The 15,762-nt window shown below is 37.8% G+C and overlaps 1 pseudogene; it reads right to left on the bottom strand.

Annotated features, from left to right (window-relative positions):
* Positions 1-3,818: 3,818 nt before the first annotated feature.
* LOC122146051 lies at positions 3,819-4,524 on the bottom strand (annotated as a pseudogene).
* Between the last annotated feature and the right edge of the window lie 11,238 nt (positions 4,525-15,762).

Genomic DNA, 15,762 nt, shown 5'->3' with positions numbered 1-15,762 from the left:
ACACAATATATGGTTAACAGCATGTGGACCCCCAAAAACACTGCAGCCATAGCCTCAAAATGATGGCTGTTAATGAACTAAAATATATGATTTAATATCTTTCCGAATATTTTGAGGCCAATTCACCAAAGCCATCCGCACACATAAACACAACCACACATGTACAAACACTTCGGCAGCCATTTGCTCCTCTGTCCACACAGTATCTACAGCCTGGTGACAACTGGCTCATGGAGTGCTGGTGTACTGTTGTCATAGCAGGAGAAACGGGCACCTGTTAAATGGTCGGGGTGCTACACTGTCAGAAGAACTGGAATTTTTGACGCATGGGGTGCTACACTGTAATAAGAACCGCAATATTAGGCAGGCTGGGCGAGATGTTGTGATTGCCACTGGAACATTGTTAAAGAAATCACATGTTAAGCCAGGATGGGCCCCTGGTGCTGTGGTGTGAACGTGTGGACTGGCCGTTGCTTATTGTGCTCAATTAGTGGCTTGTTAGTAATTCAAAAGTTGGTTGTTGGATGTCGGGGTGATATTAAGGATATACAAAATTATATATTGAAGTATACTCTTAGGTGATCAGATTAAATGAAAACCAGGCACATTTCTAGTTCAGGGGTAAATATATTATAGAATATTTAATATTGTCATGTGAGATAAAAAGTGGAATAGTTTTTGTGTATTTTGACTGTAAATAATGAACACAAACATATGAACTATAAAATTGTTGTTACAGTGCTTATTGATGATGTTTTAAAAAATGTGTGAATTGAGATGTTATAATATAATTATTATATGTAATATTATATTATTATAATATATTATAATATCATTTTAATATAAATTGTATCTACCACATTATTTATCTTTTATATGCATTAAAAAAAACAGTTTTGGTTTCTGACCTATGTTCACCCTTTAGAACTCTTCACATCTGTGCTCTGTTTTTGTTACATATTGTTACATAAATTTTAATCAGACTTTATTTCTATGTGTTTCAAATATATTTAAATAAATGAACTATATTTTAAATTGAAAATGAGTTTTAAAGACAATAAAAAGCCAAATATTACATACTTAGGGGGAATACTGCATTACTGACTGTGATGTAATGTCACAAGCCTTTTAAACCCCCTCCAACATGTGAGGTGGCAGTTATAATAAAAATATTACATACTTAGGTACTGGCCTCTATTTTTAATAAATGTAATTGATTTTTTCTTATAATATAAATGGATTCAACTACTGATTTTAATAATGCAATAATATTTACTGATTGAATATTGATGTTAATTTGATAATTTTTGTAATAAGTGTTGTATTATAAATTTATTGGTATTGTTTATTTTTTATGTGAATATTTTAAGTTAATAGTTTGGTTTAACATAGTCTATAGTAAATAATATCAGATGTTTCCAGGGCAGCTGATAAATTATCAATAACCAAAGTTTCATATGCATGAATCCTGAAACATACTTTTTAAAGCTGAATTTATGTCCATAATATCTAGGTTTAAGCATCATCATCATCATTAATATCAGTTGTTTTAATAATAATAATAATAATTATTATTATATATATATATATATATAGTTTTATTTGTTTTTATTATATATATATATATATATAATTTTTAATTTTTATCTTTAGTTCAGGACAGGGGTGCCCAAACTCGGTCCTGGAGGGCCGGTGTCCTGCAGAGTTTAGCTCCAACCCCAATTATTAAACACACATGAACCAGCTAATCAAGCTCTTATCTAGCCATACTAAAAACTTCCTACCAGGGTGTCTTGAGGCAAGTTGGAACTAAACTCTGCAGGACACCGGCCTTCTCTAGGACCGAGTTTGGGCACCCCTGGTTTTGAATGACAAACATGACTGGCTTGAGAAAATCATGGTGGGCTTGGGACCATCACTATTCATTGGAGAAGAAGTTGATTAAAATTCAATATTATATTTGGAATAACCAAATAGAGATTATATTCTTGTTTTAATTTTAAAAAAATATTTTGCATTAACAATCTCTGGTTAGAAGTACAACTTTTTTTTAAACTGGATACGGCATCTACTGGATTGCAGAGAGAACAAGGATGACTGTGAACAGAAGTTGCAAGGATGACACTTTTGTAGATGCAGCACTGAATATGAAGTATGTCCTCTCCGTCACATTTTGTTGAAAGTTTGTCACGTTTGCTGAGGATAATCATAAAGAAAACAACATTTACTTTATAACCGAAAGATAGTGTTTTTATGCTGTGTTTGTAACTCATTACTTGCTCTACATAGTCCACTGCATGTGTCATGCTAAATAATATGATTATGAGTTCTGCTTAGTAATTTATTTCATCTTTACATTTTTTTTTTCTGTCAACATCACTATTTTACCTGATACAGTTGCCTCTGAGATAGCTTTCACAAGGCTGTTCTGGATAAGACAGGTGTAGGTGTCATCTTCGGGTTTTTTCCTTTACTGGGTCTTCGAGGGACCACTAGCAACTCGCATGATTCCTGCAGTGTTTTTGATTAAACTGGGTGCTGCTGTTTTTAAAAGCTGCCCACTCTGACTCAACCAGCTAACCTCTGGTGGGGGAAACCATTTGTTAGCCTGAGCAAAAGAGAGCCATCTGACCGTTGAGTAAATGTGGGAGCTGAGAAAGCTGCAAATAACACACAGATCTGAGTGAAAAGCAAAAAATTCACATACGACCAGATAATTCTGAATGAATCAGAGTTTTAAACAAATCTTTGAATCAATGATTCAGTGACTCACTCATAAACATTAGTTCCAGAATGAATCAGGGATTTGAATCAATTGTTTGAGTCAATAATTCAATGATCACCCATAAACACAATGAAATGTTTAGTTCCTGAATAAACCAGAGATTTGAATCAATTGTTTGAGTGAATGATTCAGTGAATCATTTGAACAGACAGTGGCTCTGTCTCAAATCACATACTCCCTGTGTACATACTTCTTTTGAATAGGTAATAAATTAACGACCATTAAAAAATATGTTCTGTATAGTATGGATGCAATCTGAATGTACTACTTTTGTCATTGTAACATGGCAGGCGTGACAGAAACGGGGGTTGAGAATCCAAGTGCAGGCTTTATTTACAAGAGTGGTCGAACAGGCAGAGTCAATCAACAGCAAACAGGTATAATCCAGGATGAGACAAGAGTAATCCAAAAACAGGCGAAGGTCAGGACAGGTAGCAAACAAACAGATAAAAAGAAACAGTCCAAGCTCGGCTCGGGGCGGGGCAAGGCAGAACTCAGAAAGACAGGAAATACGAAGATATTATAGGCTAACAATACTGAGCAATATGGGTGTATAATCAGGCTTTAAATAGAGTGAGGCTGATGAGGTAATGAGATACAGGTGAAGGCGATCAGTGATGATGAATCCGGCAAAGGATTATGGGAAATGTAGTCTGGGGTAGATTGGCAAAAGTCAGAGGTTGAGTGCCCTCTGGTGGAGTTCATAGGCACTCCAGCAGGAGATTCATAATTATTCTCTTGTGGCCTCATGGGATAGTAAAGTGTCCACTGTTTGCACACTATTGAATCTAGCAAGAATAGTACGTCATTCAGGGACTTTTTGTCTACTGTTTTATGAATATTGTGAATTCAGACATACTATTCTGTTCACATGCTGTTTTTCACCTACTATATATAGAAGGGAAGTATGCGATTTCAGATGTAGCCAGTCATTTGTGTAGTTCCTGAATTAATTAAAGTTAAAGAGTCAGTGACTCACTTATAAAAAAAAGTAATTTGTCAAAACTCCCACTACTGGGTGTATCTGAGGTATAAAGCAGAAATATATTCTCTGATTTGAAACATTAGTTCACTTTGAAATAAATGAATAAAAAATGTATTTACCAGCCACTCTAAGGTTAACACTGGTAGTCCCTGAGACTTTTGGTGCATTGACAGAGCAGCGATACACACCCTCATCCTCCAGCTTCACATTTCTCAGCAGTAGGGAAGCGTTGCCCATTGATATAGCATCTGAGATGCAGTTGAGCCCTGTTTTGGGAACTGTGTGTTCTGCCCCTGAAGCTGGGCTGCTTTGTTCTTGTATTCATAGACCACCCCACTGAGAGCATCTTTCAGCCAAGTAATTGACACATCACTGAACTGCTCATTGCCACTGTTGCTAAGGAACCTGCAATCCAGGACCACATCCTCCGCAAGGTTCCCCACAGTAGAGGGACTTCTGCTCTCAACTATACCTTGGGAAACTAGGAAACAAACATGCACACAGGTGTTTAGTTAATACATCAAAAGTCCAAATGCACTTTTAGAACAGAATCCTTTACTAACCTGAAAATGCAATAGCCAATATGAAAATGATGAGTCCAGAAATTACTACTATAAGAAAAATCATACTGCAAAAGACAATTTATGAACAATATTCAATATTGACTCCTTATACATACTGTAATTTTCAGCCTGAAATTGTTTGAAAAAGTTTTTTTTTACCTTCCAAAGATTATTTGTCCAATAGAAGCCATTCTGGTGACCTGTCCCTACTTTTAAGCAGTATCTTTGATGAATCGATGTATCACTCTGCCGAGCATCTCTGTAGATGTCATAATAAATCAACAGACTAAGATGGATGAGTGCTTTCTAATCCTCAGACTAGTTTCAAACTTTACTTCCAGGGAAAGAGATCAGCACCTCCTCCCTGTGTCAATATTACCTCTGAGAGGTGTGTTCTGGCACTCTTGATAACACACAGCTTTACAGAATTTACCTTTTCACCCTAAATAATAGATAGGGAAACACCAAACTCCAAAAGAAGATATTTTGAAGAATGTTGGTAACCCAAAAGTTGATGGCCACCGACTTCTATAGTAGGAAAAAAAAGAAAGAAAAAAAAACCTATGGAAGTCAATAATCCCCTGTTGGTTACCAACATTTCTACAAAATATCTTCTGTGTTCAACATAAAAAAAAAAACAATTCATACAGGTTTTACAACTTGAGGGTAGGTAAATTATGACAAAAATCTGAATTTTTGGGTGAACTGTCTGTTTAAGAGAAAAAGATTTACAGAAACCTGTAATTTTAGGTACAGCTTAATATCTATAACGTGAAATGGAATGGATAAGAATGAAGGGTCTGATATGTGATTTCAAAAACGTTTTTTAATTTGCATCTTTAAAGGTACCGCTCAGGCTGAATAAGCAGCTATATAAAAATAAACAACTTTATTTGCCTTGAACCCACACTCTCCTTATTAAAGGGGAATTTGCCTAACATGCATGTGTATGTTTATCAGTGATATGTGATATGTATATAATTCTGTGTGGGAAGTGTGTGGGATCTACCCCTACAGTACAATGGTTTTATTGGTTAATTATTCTTTTGTTTTTGTTTTTTATTGTTTAAATAAATATGCTGCATGCTGCACGTCAATATGCAAAGGATAATCACTGGCACGCGAGCATTAGGAAAACTGCCATACCGACCTTACAGTTTGAGGTAACTGTAGTGTATTGGGATAATATGTATTTGTAAATACTTGATTTATGTCCTGCATTCATTGGTTCCCGACCTTGGGAGCCAGTATTTAAATCATGTGATGTGTTTGTTGTGTGTGAGGGTGCGTAGGAGTAAGTAGTTGATTAACCTCTTAACCTCTTTGGGATTTTGAGACATTTCTAGGGATGCACACCAATCCACCAAATGTACTCCACTATAACCAGTCACATTTTGCTTTACAATAAGGGTGGGAGCAAATTCATTTTATACCCCTGTAAGGAACTGCATTCTATGGACACTCTCATTCAAACTGAGCTGAAGTGCTGTTTGAGTGGTTAACACTAAAAGGGCAAACTCATAAAGAGACATCAGAAAATGAATTTAATGCTATTTTCCATCTTTTTGGGACTCAAATAATACAATTTCTTGTTTTTTTTTTCAAAAACTTGACTCACAGTATATATGATTTTTTTTTATTTTATTTTTATCCCTCAGGATACAGTACGTCGCCACATTGGGAGTATAAATTTATTGGAAAACAGAAAAATTGTTTATCAATGCTTGTTACAGCATGGTTGTAATTCCTGAACGCTTCGGAGTACAGACCTACACTGTAAAAAAATTGACTGCAAATTCACAGTAAATTACTGGCTACTAGTTGCATTACTTTCACAGTAAGTTACTGTATGTAAATTCACAGTAAATTACTGTAAACTGGTTACATTACTTTAACAGTAAGTTACTGTATCAATTTTACAGTAAATAATTGTGAAATGACAGCTGTATATTGTGACCTCAAAGTAGTTATTCCATACTGTGATTTAGCAGTATGCTCCTGTAGAAGTACTTTATTTAGCTGTGAAGTTACAGTTAATGCCATCAGATTAATGCAATTTAGTTATTCTGCTGTAGAATTAAGGCTGATTTATACTTCTGCATAAAAACTACTTGTGCAGAGTACATGCAGGCTGCAGCGTAGCCTGACGTGCACCTCTCCAAAAATGTCACAGCGTGTTGATTGGTCTTCTAGTACCCCTCCCTCCGTATGTATTTGAGTTTTGTGTGTGTGTTTTGCACTTTAAAATATTTTAATGTAACAAAATAAAACAAAGCAAAGAACAAGTGTCTTATCATCTATTATAAAACGTAGCATTACATCACATTGTTGTCCACAACAAACAGTTGTCCTTGTGGAGATTGAAAGAATGCCATCTTTTGCTGTTCCGGTGTCGTCTCTTTTTTGTAGTTTTAAATAAATTATCGGTTCTTTGATATTTATTTGCCGGCATCACAGCTGATGCTTCTCCGAAAAACCTCTTCTTCTTCTGCTTCTTCTTCAGTTTTTGCCGTAGTCTGTGGGTTACGACAGGCAACATGTCCATGGATACTGTAGACTTAACACAAGCTTAACACAAAGCCAGAGTTTGGTTTGTCCATTCTGGTGTTGGAACATTGCTTACACACTAGATTGACATCCATTCAAAGTCAATGAGTTTCCTGATCATTGTACAGACTTGCTGGTTGATATGTCTTCTCTGACTCTTTGAGTTTGTGCCTGTCTCTAGACTGATGCCCAAGAAGTACCTACAATATAAACAAAAAGGCAGAGAGGAAAGCTGTTAGTTTCCTTTAAGAGGGATGAAAAAGTTGTCATTTCCCAGTGACCACCTTCAGTGTGTCACTGCTGTTGCAGTACAGACCAAAAAGGTGACAGAACAAGGTGATATTAACCTTAACCATTTAAATAACAGCAGCTTAAAAACATTTCCATCACAAACACACAGTCAAGAACAGCTCCTGCAACAAAGTAGAGGTGTGTGCTGTGTCTGCTGTGGTCCTGTGCGGCTCGCAAAATCACAACACATCCAAAAATTTGTTTTTTAAAAACATTTTTTCAAGACCAAATGATTCAATTCTGAAGTGATAGCAGGTCTGAATCGTTTATGTTGAGTTCAGGCAGTGATGCAACCTTTTTGTTAACATTTAGATCCTTTAAATGAAATGAATACATCATTAGTATCATAGTCAGAACAATTCACTCACTATATAGCAATGTCTTTTTCCAGAAATCATGACTCAGTTACTCAAGATAATCCACAGACCTTATTGTGAGCAGTTTCATGTAGAAAACTATCTATAGAAAGAAAATAGTTCCTACATGAAATTGCTTACAACAAATTTGTGGACAACTTGACACTTGAAAATACAATAAAAATGAGATGGACAACATTACCTTGAACAATCAAACTAGCTAGGGGTGCTTGGTAGCTTCACAGTCAGTGACTGTAGCTGTAGCACAAGGATGCAAAAATTGTAGCACAATACAACAGCAGTACAATAAGACTCTGTTAATAATCTGTACCTACAGTAGCACAGAGTCAAAATTTGCTTACAAATAATCTCTTGCCCCTATCGATTTATCTTCAATGCACCTCATTTTTCAGTTTATGAAGCAGACAAAGGCTGCTCGTATCACACACAGCAGGCAGGAGAAAATTATGAAGAAGCCCAGATAACATTACTAATTTGAGATGAATTTACTCGACGTTTGCCATAATCCACAACACTATAATTTTCTCTGGTTGATAATAATGATAATAAGGCCATCTTACCTTACAACTTTATTCCCAAGCGATCACCTTTTTGTAGAGAACCTAATATATACAGGGAAAGAGATCACTGTTAGCACTAAGAAAATCTAAAGTTGAGATAATTAAAAAAAAAAATTGAAGGATCCAAAAATTAGCTAATGTCTCACAATTAGTTACTAACTTAATACGGTACAATTAAAGTTACTACAACCAATGTCTATTTATGGTTTAAAAAATTGGCACACTCAAACCTACACAAGTAAGCTAACCGCTAACAACATGACAACAGAACCTACCACTAACTCTGCTTGGTTAATACTTTTAAATTACATGCACTATCATATAAAAAAGGCATTTAATTTGACATTTCAGCACTTACCGCTGAATCCGTTGGACTCTGATGAGAACATGGTCTCGAGAGAGCTCAGTCAGACGACACAGCGCATGAAGGTGGGACAGAGCTCAGTCAGACGACACAGCGTGCAGAGGCTGGATGGATTTAACTGTTGTGTCTTGTTTCTTTTCAAAGTAAATTTTTTGAATGTGGTATTATATTTGTAACTGTAATAATGTAATTTACTGTGAAATATTACAGTTGCATGCTGAGAAATCCCAGAATTTCTTCTGTGTAGGTTGGTCTCTTTTGAAGAAGACACATAGCAGATTATTGCTGACGTAGTATTTTTCTTACAAAAATGGACTGATTTGCTACAGGAGGCCTTTATTCGCCCACCGGAGCCGTGTGGGACACTTTCCTTAATGGATGGTTGCGCTTTATTGGACTTCTTTTGGACTATTGACGAAAAAAAAAAAAAAAAAACGTATACGTAGTGTGTCTGCGTATTTGACAAGTTCTTAATGAATAGAGACACTTGTGTGTTTAAGATTTTAAGAAAGTGATATTTGATAATGGGATATGTTATAATATAAAGGTTACTTTTGGGAAATTAGTATGATTCTGTGAAATCATATACCAGCTGAAAAAAACTCGTGCTGGCACAGTAATGTATGTGGGGGAAAAAAAAAAACATATTTTGCAATTGTGGTCTTGGTCACATCTGGTGACTTTATATACTGTGTTACTTCACTTTTCACAAAATACACAGAAGAGGCTAAACCTAGTGTTTGCCTGGCACATGCAACTGGTTTATTAAGAGTTTCAGGTTATGATTAAATCATCCTCATGTGAATCAATAATTAAGATTTACAATAACAGAATACTTTTTTAAAAATGGATGGAGATTTTGTCTGTGGATTCATTTAGCACAGTGAAGAAAATATCATTGTATACATGAAAATAAAAATGTAGTAGGATTTATAAAGCAATGAACACAAAGGACCATGAGGTGATTTGTTTAAGAGAAACAGCATGAGATCCAGATTTTACACAGCATCCTGAAATGCCAATGACAGTGTTTTGGATTTGGGCAATTAAATGACTAAGGCTTTGTAAAACTGTACATGTAAAAGAGATACATTTGAGATTGTACACTGTAAAAATGATTTTATTTTTATGTAAATAACACAATGATTATTGGAGTAGGTTTTATAAAAATATACAATGTCAGTTTTTCTCAAAAAAAGTTGAGATTTAAATCAGTGTATTATTCTCTTTTTCTTTGTAAACTGTTTGTCAAATGTGCTAACTATTTCTGAGTGAAAATTAATTGAAAGTATATCTTGAACCTTTTTTTTTTTTTTCAGTGTATCACAATAGTTATTTTACAAATATCTGTCAATTTACAGCAAACGTATCTGCAAAAGTTACTTGAAAAGGAAGTTCAAATAAATGCAGTAGGTGATATCCCTTTTGATGCACATAATAAATCTAATTATGTGAATGTATATGACAGGACATTTATTTTGTGTGAAACTGTATAAATTTGAGTGGAAAAAAGAGGAAGACTGACCTGGACACATAATGGAAGTTTTAAAGCAGTATTTCTTTTAAAACAGTCTGGCATTAATATATATTTATAGTTATTTCATTTTTTTCATTATGTTATTGATTTATTCATTCTTGTAAGAGAGAGCATACACTGTTGTTGGAGCTGCATGATCAGCATATCATGAGGTGTCCATGGAATCCCTCAATCACTCATAATGAAACCATAACACGCTGCAAATTCTCACATCTAAAACTCGCTTCTAAATTTCACTTTCAAACTTCCAAAGAGGAACTCTTTTCTAGACCATCTTGACCGATATACAGTTTGCCTCAAGGACTCAGGAGAGAGGAAACTATTTGTCTTGAACCTCTCTGCATCTGAATCAACAATGCCGCATCTTTTTTCTGATATTCCAGACAAAATGCGTGTGATACTGTCACAGGCTGCGAATGTATTTCTAGTTTTTATTATGATTTACATTTTTCAGTACATCTTTAATTCTCAGTTTTCGTGCTCCTGCACACCCGAGTTTCATTATATTGTGGTAATTTACCTTGGGCTCATTCCTCTGATATTGTTCTTTTATTTTAAAAAATAATGAAACAAATCAAAACAAAAATTTGTGCAGTCTGTTGCCACGGACTTTGTCCTCAAATATTCCAGCTTCTTGGAATCGCTCTATTCTGGGGGGGATTTGTTCTTTTAGATGGAGACTTGTTTCTCTGTTTGATAACCAAACATAATGACACACTGCGTGAAATTCCATGCAAGAAGGAGTCAGATCTCACTCTTCAAGAAAAGAGCTTAATTACAATCTATAAAAAACTGGTCACAGGTAAGTACTCTAACAGCACAGTACATTGTGTCCTATTTTTACAGACCTTTCTTAGAGTGTTTTCTATTACTGGTGGCTGTTATATATATATATATATATATATATATATATATATAAAATCATGTTTTGGACTGTTGCAGTTTTAACTTCTGATTGTCATAAAGCTAATTGTCTTTTTACTCCAGTTGATTTTTCCTCAGTGTGGGTTCATTGCTGATACACACAAAGTATGACAATCAAAAGCTAATAAACGTTCCCACCATTATTGAACAGGAAAACACACGGTTGAATCTCTTTGTGGAACAAGTTGTCAAAGGAGAACATGCAATTCAATTTATGATTTAAGCAAAATTATTAATCAAACAACTGATTAAACATCAAATGTAAAATAATAATAATTATTATTTAATAACATTTAAGAATACCGTTGTTCTGACTCTGAGAACACAGTTTAACAATTTAGTTCAAATCAGTCTTCATTAAATGATTGACTTAATGAGGGTCAGTGTGGTGTTTATTGTTCTTAAATTTCTTTTGCAGCTTTTCGGTTACAGCTGCATAGCTGTTGGCTGTTGGTTTTTCTTTGGATGGTGGCTGATATCAAATACCAAGGTTGGGATGTATTGTGAAAAAAAAAGTTGTCTTCAGAGTTTGAAGGACTGCTGTTCTGATATCTGTGAAACCCCCCGAATGTCTGAAGCCCTGCTGTTACAAGTTCTTTAAAGGAAAACCATACTATGAGACACACTATGAGGAGCTCCTGTCTGAGGAAACAGATAAACATTTGGATGAAAAATTGCGAATATTAGCCAAAAAGAAAGCAGAAAGAATATGCTCAAATTACATTTGTGATATTGAAAATAGTCAGTTTACCACACAAATATCTGAAGATGCTATGAAAGCTTGGTCTTATATATCTCGCTCAATTTTTGTGAAGATGAGCTTTCTGAAGATGTGAATGTGAGGACTGTAAGGACTGATAAAATTTGTTGCATTTCTTGAATGCCCTTCTGAAATCAATTCTCATCAAGATCATCCTCTACAATATAGAATCTACCTAAAGAATTTGTATTTTGTGAGTTTTTGTACTACTATATTTCTAACAATTTGCTGGGATCAGTTTCTCAATATTTTCAAAACTCTTCACACAGTGAGCACAACAGCAGCAGTCTATGTTGGATTAATAGTGGATCATTTTCCATTGCTTTGACACAAAATGCAACATCTTTCAAATTAAGTGAATTCTAATGAAAATGTACATATCATGGGAAAAATGACTTGATTTAACACATGTAATAAATGTTTCGGTAGTTTAGTGCATTTAAAATATGAATGAACTGATGTGCCCAGTTTAAAATTGGTTAGGAGAACTGTTTGAAGAGTTCTGAAAAAGTGCCCCAAGTAGGCTATTGAAAAATGAGTTCTTGACTCAAAATAAGAGACATTCTGTGACTGTCAAAATGTACAGTAGTACAGTACGTGTCTATGCCATTTGTTGTTGTATTTTGTATTTTCTGTTCAATAAAATGAATCAAGTTCATTGATCAGTTTATTCCACAATCCAAATCCATGTTCATGTATTACCACCGGTTTATTAAATAAATATAACTAAAACCATAATTTTTTTTTACTTCAAATAAAAGTTAAATGAAATGAATTTATTTTTTCCAGATATATTTTTTCCAAAGCAACATTTCTAATTTTCATGTAGTTTAACATACTATATACTAAAATAACTAAAAGTGATAATTCACATCATATAGCCATATTTGCTTTTCAAGCAGTTAATTGATATTTTGAAAAATTCAGTGCCACAAAAAGCATTTGGACTAAGAAGTACTGAAGCCAAATTTAATGTCTGAATGTCTCTCATTGTATGCATGTGTGTGTGTGTGTGTGTGTGTGTGTGTGTGTGTGTGTGTGTGTGTGTGTGTGTGTGTGTGTGTGTGTGTGTGTGTGTGTGTGTGTGTGTGTGGTGTATGTATGTATGTATGTATGTATGTATGTATGTATATATATATATATATATATATATATATATATATATATATATATATATAACAACAGTGTCCTTTTAAAGAAAGACAGTACAAGCATGTACTTCTCAAGACAAACATATAACACAATTTATCTTTTAAATAAACAAAGTGTTGTAAGAATTACAGAACCTCAGACACTTTGATATTCTGAGACACACATAGACACACAGTGCATTAACATACAGACATGTTTCCACATCCCACTGAGAGAGAATGCAGGAAAACAGCTCTCACATATACATTAGTTCCTCCTCATCCCCTTCCTTCCCCTCACCCATCCTTCCCTTCAACCAGCTCACTCAGAATGGTCAGTAGTACAATATAATGTTCTACATGAACGCAAGTGATATTTACAGTCATGTTTTGTGTCATTTGAATTGTCTCAGGGTGACTGGTACAATGGTCTCAATTTTACAAAAAGTTGCCTTCCTGTAGTAGGGCTTACAAAGCACATATCATCCAGCTTAGCGGTGATACATATGAATCTCTGAGGTACCCAGCCTCCAGGGTGGATATATTTCATCATCAGAGATGGCAAGAGTGGGGCTTGCCAAGGGAAAGACACATGCTGACGAGAGAGACTTACTGTGAAAATACACATGTGGGATTGCCCAAGAGGGGAATCACAACACATGGAGGCACCTATTCCAACACAGGGGCTGACCGACAGGGCATGCACGCAAGTACTGAACACCAACAATGCTGGAGGAACCCAGGGTTCTGAACTGTGGAACTCACCTGAGGAGAATAGCTCACGCATCATGTCCATAGAGTGGAAATGGCGCAGCAAGTGAATTGGACATCTAGCAGGTCCTCTTACTGGCTCGAAGGGGCAAGTACCCAGGAGGACACAGGCTATACACAGAGATTTTAGAATAGTGTCCGTGCCAAGGGTGCCCTCGGTCAGGGAGTAAAACAAACTGGCAGTGGGAATTGTCTGGAGAGGCAAAACAGGTCTACCTGAGCATCTCCAAAGCGTTTCCAAATCAGCTGAAACCAACCCAGTCAAAACTGCTGTCATGAGAACTTGTAGGCTGCATGATTGAGTCTGCCTGGGATTTGAATGGCACGAGGCAACCTCAGATGCATCTGACTCCAAAAGAGGAGATGGTGAGAAAGTTGCGACATGTGACGGGAGCGTAGACCTCCATGACGGTTGATGTCGAAGTGTTTTTCCGTATGGACCAGAACGTGCTTGTCCTTCAGCAGGGCCTTGAAGCGTGCAGAGCAAGCTGTACTGCTAGCAACTCGAGGCAATTGACATGCCACTGATGTCGGGGTCCTATTCAGGAGCCCTGACGCTGCATGTCCATTGCACATGGCACTCCAGCCCATGGCAGAGGGGGGGCGGCAGTGTGGAGCAGGCTGAGGCAGCTGAGCCGGCGGCAGTGTGGTGGAGGTAGCAGCGGGCCGCCGGGGTCTTATGGCCTCAGACTGCTTCCGGGCAGTAGAGAATTGCTGGGCAAAACTCTCAACTGCTTCGCCAAAGAGGCCAGCCTGAGAGACTGGGGAGTTTGAGGAGCTGAGTCCGATCAGACTCCCTTATGTCTGCCAGGTTTAGCCATAGGTGCCCCACTCCTAGGACCACCAACGTGGACATCACCTGACCCAGGGAGCGTGCAGTGATCTTTCATTGGTAGCAGTGCGTGCCTCCTGCAAGACCTCTGAGTCAACACTGCCCTCATGCAGCTCCTTGAGCACCTTGGCCTGGTAGACCTGAAGGTTGACCATGGCGTGCAAAGCAGAAGTGGCCTGACCCACAGCTCTGTAAGCCTTGGCCACAAGCATGGATGAGAACTTACAGGCCTTGGATAGGAGCTTGGGACCACCACACCAGGCGGAGGCACTCTGAGGACACAGTTGCATCGCAACAGAGCACTCCACTGGAGGTATCCCCGCATACCCTTTGGCTGCCCCGCCATCGAGGGCAGTGAAGGCGGAGGTAGCACCAGAACAGTTCGGGCAGTTAAAGGAGCCTTCCACAAACTAGTAACTTCCTGATGTACCTCGGGGGAAGAAAGGAAACCGGAGGGGGGGGGCACTGGCGATCAGTGCGTGCAGCCCCCATGAATCAATCGTCCCAGCCTCGAGCGTTTGGGACTGGGGTGGAGCGATCCACTGGAGCCCTATGCTCTCAGCTGCCCGGAAAAAGCATGGCCGTCAGCTCGGGATCAGACTCTGGCAATGCTGTCATCCCAGAGGGGAGGCAACGCTGTCGTATCCTCCTCTCACAATTCAAGTCCAGCTTGTGATGCGGCAATCGACATCTGGTCATCCTCTTGAGCCACGAATGAGACGCTGGAACCCTCAGCTGTAAATTACACAGGCTGCAGTGTTTGAGAGGAGGGTGTGGCCCGAGGAGGCTGTCTCGTCGGGGAAGCAAACACTGTAACCCTCAGATCACCCTGGCCACCAGCCGAAGTAGCCCTCTTACGGGAAGAGGAACTAGATCGGGGTGCGGCAGAGGGGACTCTATACCATTTGAGGTAATCAAGTCTCGATCTCAACGCAGAGATGGTCACGTCCCCACAATGAAAACATGAACCATCCATGAACGCTGCCTCAGCGTGCTGAAAGCCCAGACACATGACACAGTGATTGTGGCCATCCCGAGGAGCCAAATATCGACCGCACCCAGAAAGGCACGGGGACGGGTGTGACATCTTTAGAAAGACACAAAACACAACCTGTAAATTCTTTAGGAAATAAGCTCTTTCAGAGGTGCTGAAGCACTCAGGGGGAATAGAGGAGAGCTGAAGAGAAAAGCAGGGGAAGCTCTTCACAACCGCTGAACCACGCTGTCACACCAACACCCACTGAAGACTCGTTCTGAAAGCACTCCGGTGATCCTAGCAGAAGATGTGCTCGGCTCTGAAGTGAAAGCTTGAATGCGAGTTGCTCGCGCTGTGCTC

The sequence above is a fragment of the Cyprinus carpio genome, chromosome A9 (assembly GCF_018340385.1).
Source record: "Cyprinus carpio isolate SPL01 chromosome A9, ASM1834038v1, whole genome shotgun sequence".
Lineage (NCBI taxonomy): Eukaryota > Metazoa > Chordata > Actinopteri > Cypriniformes > Cyprinidae > Cyprinus > Cyprinus carpio.
Note: the sequence above shows the minus strand (reverse complement) of the source record. Positions and strands in the feature narration are given on the sequence as shown.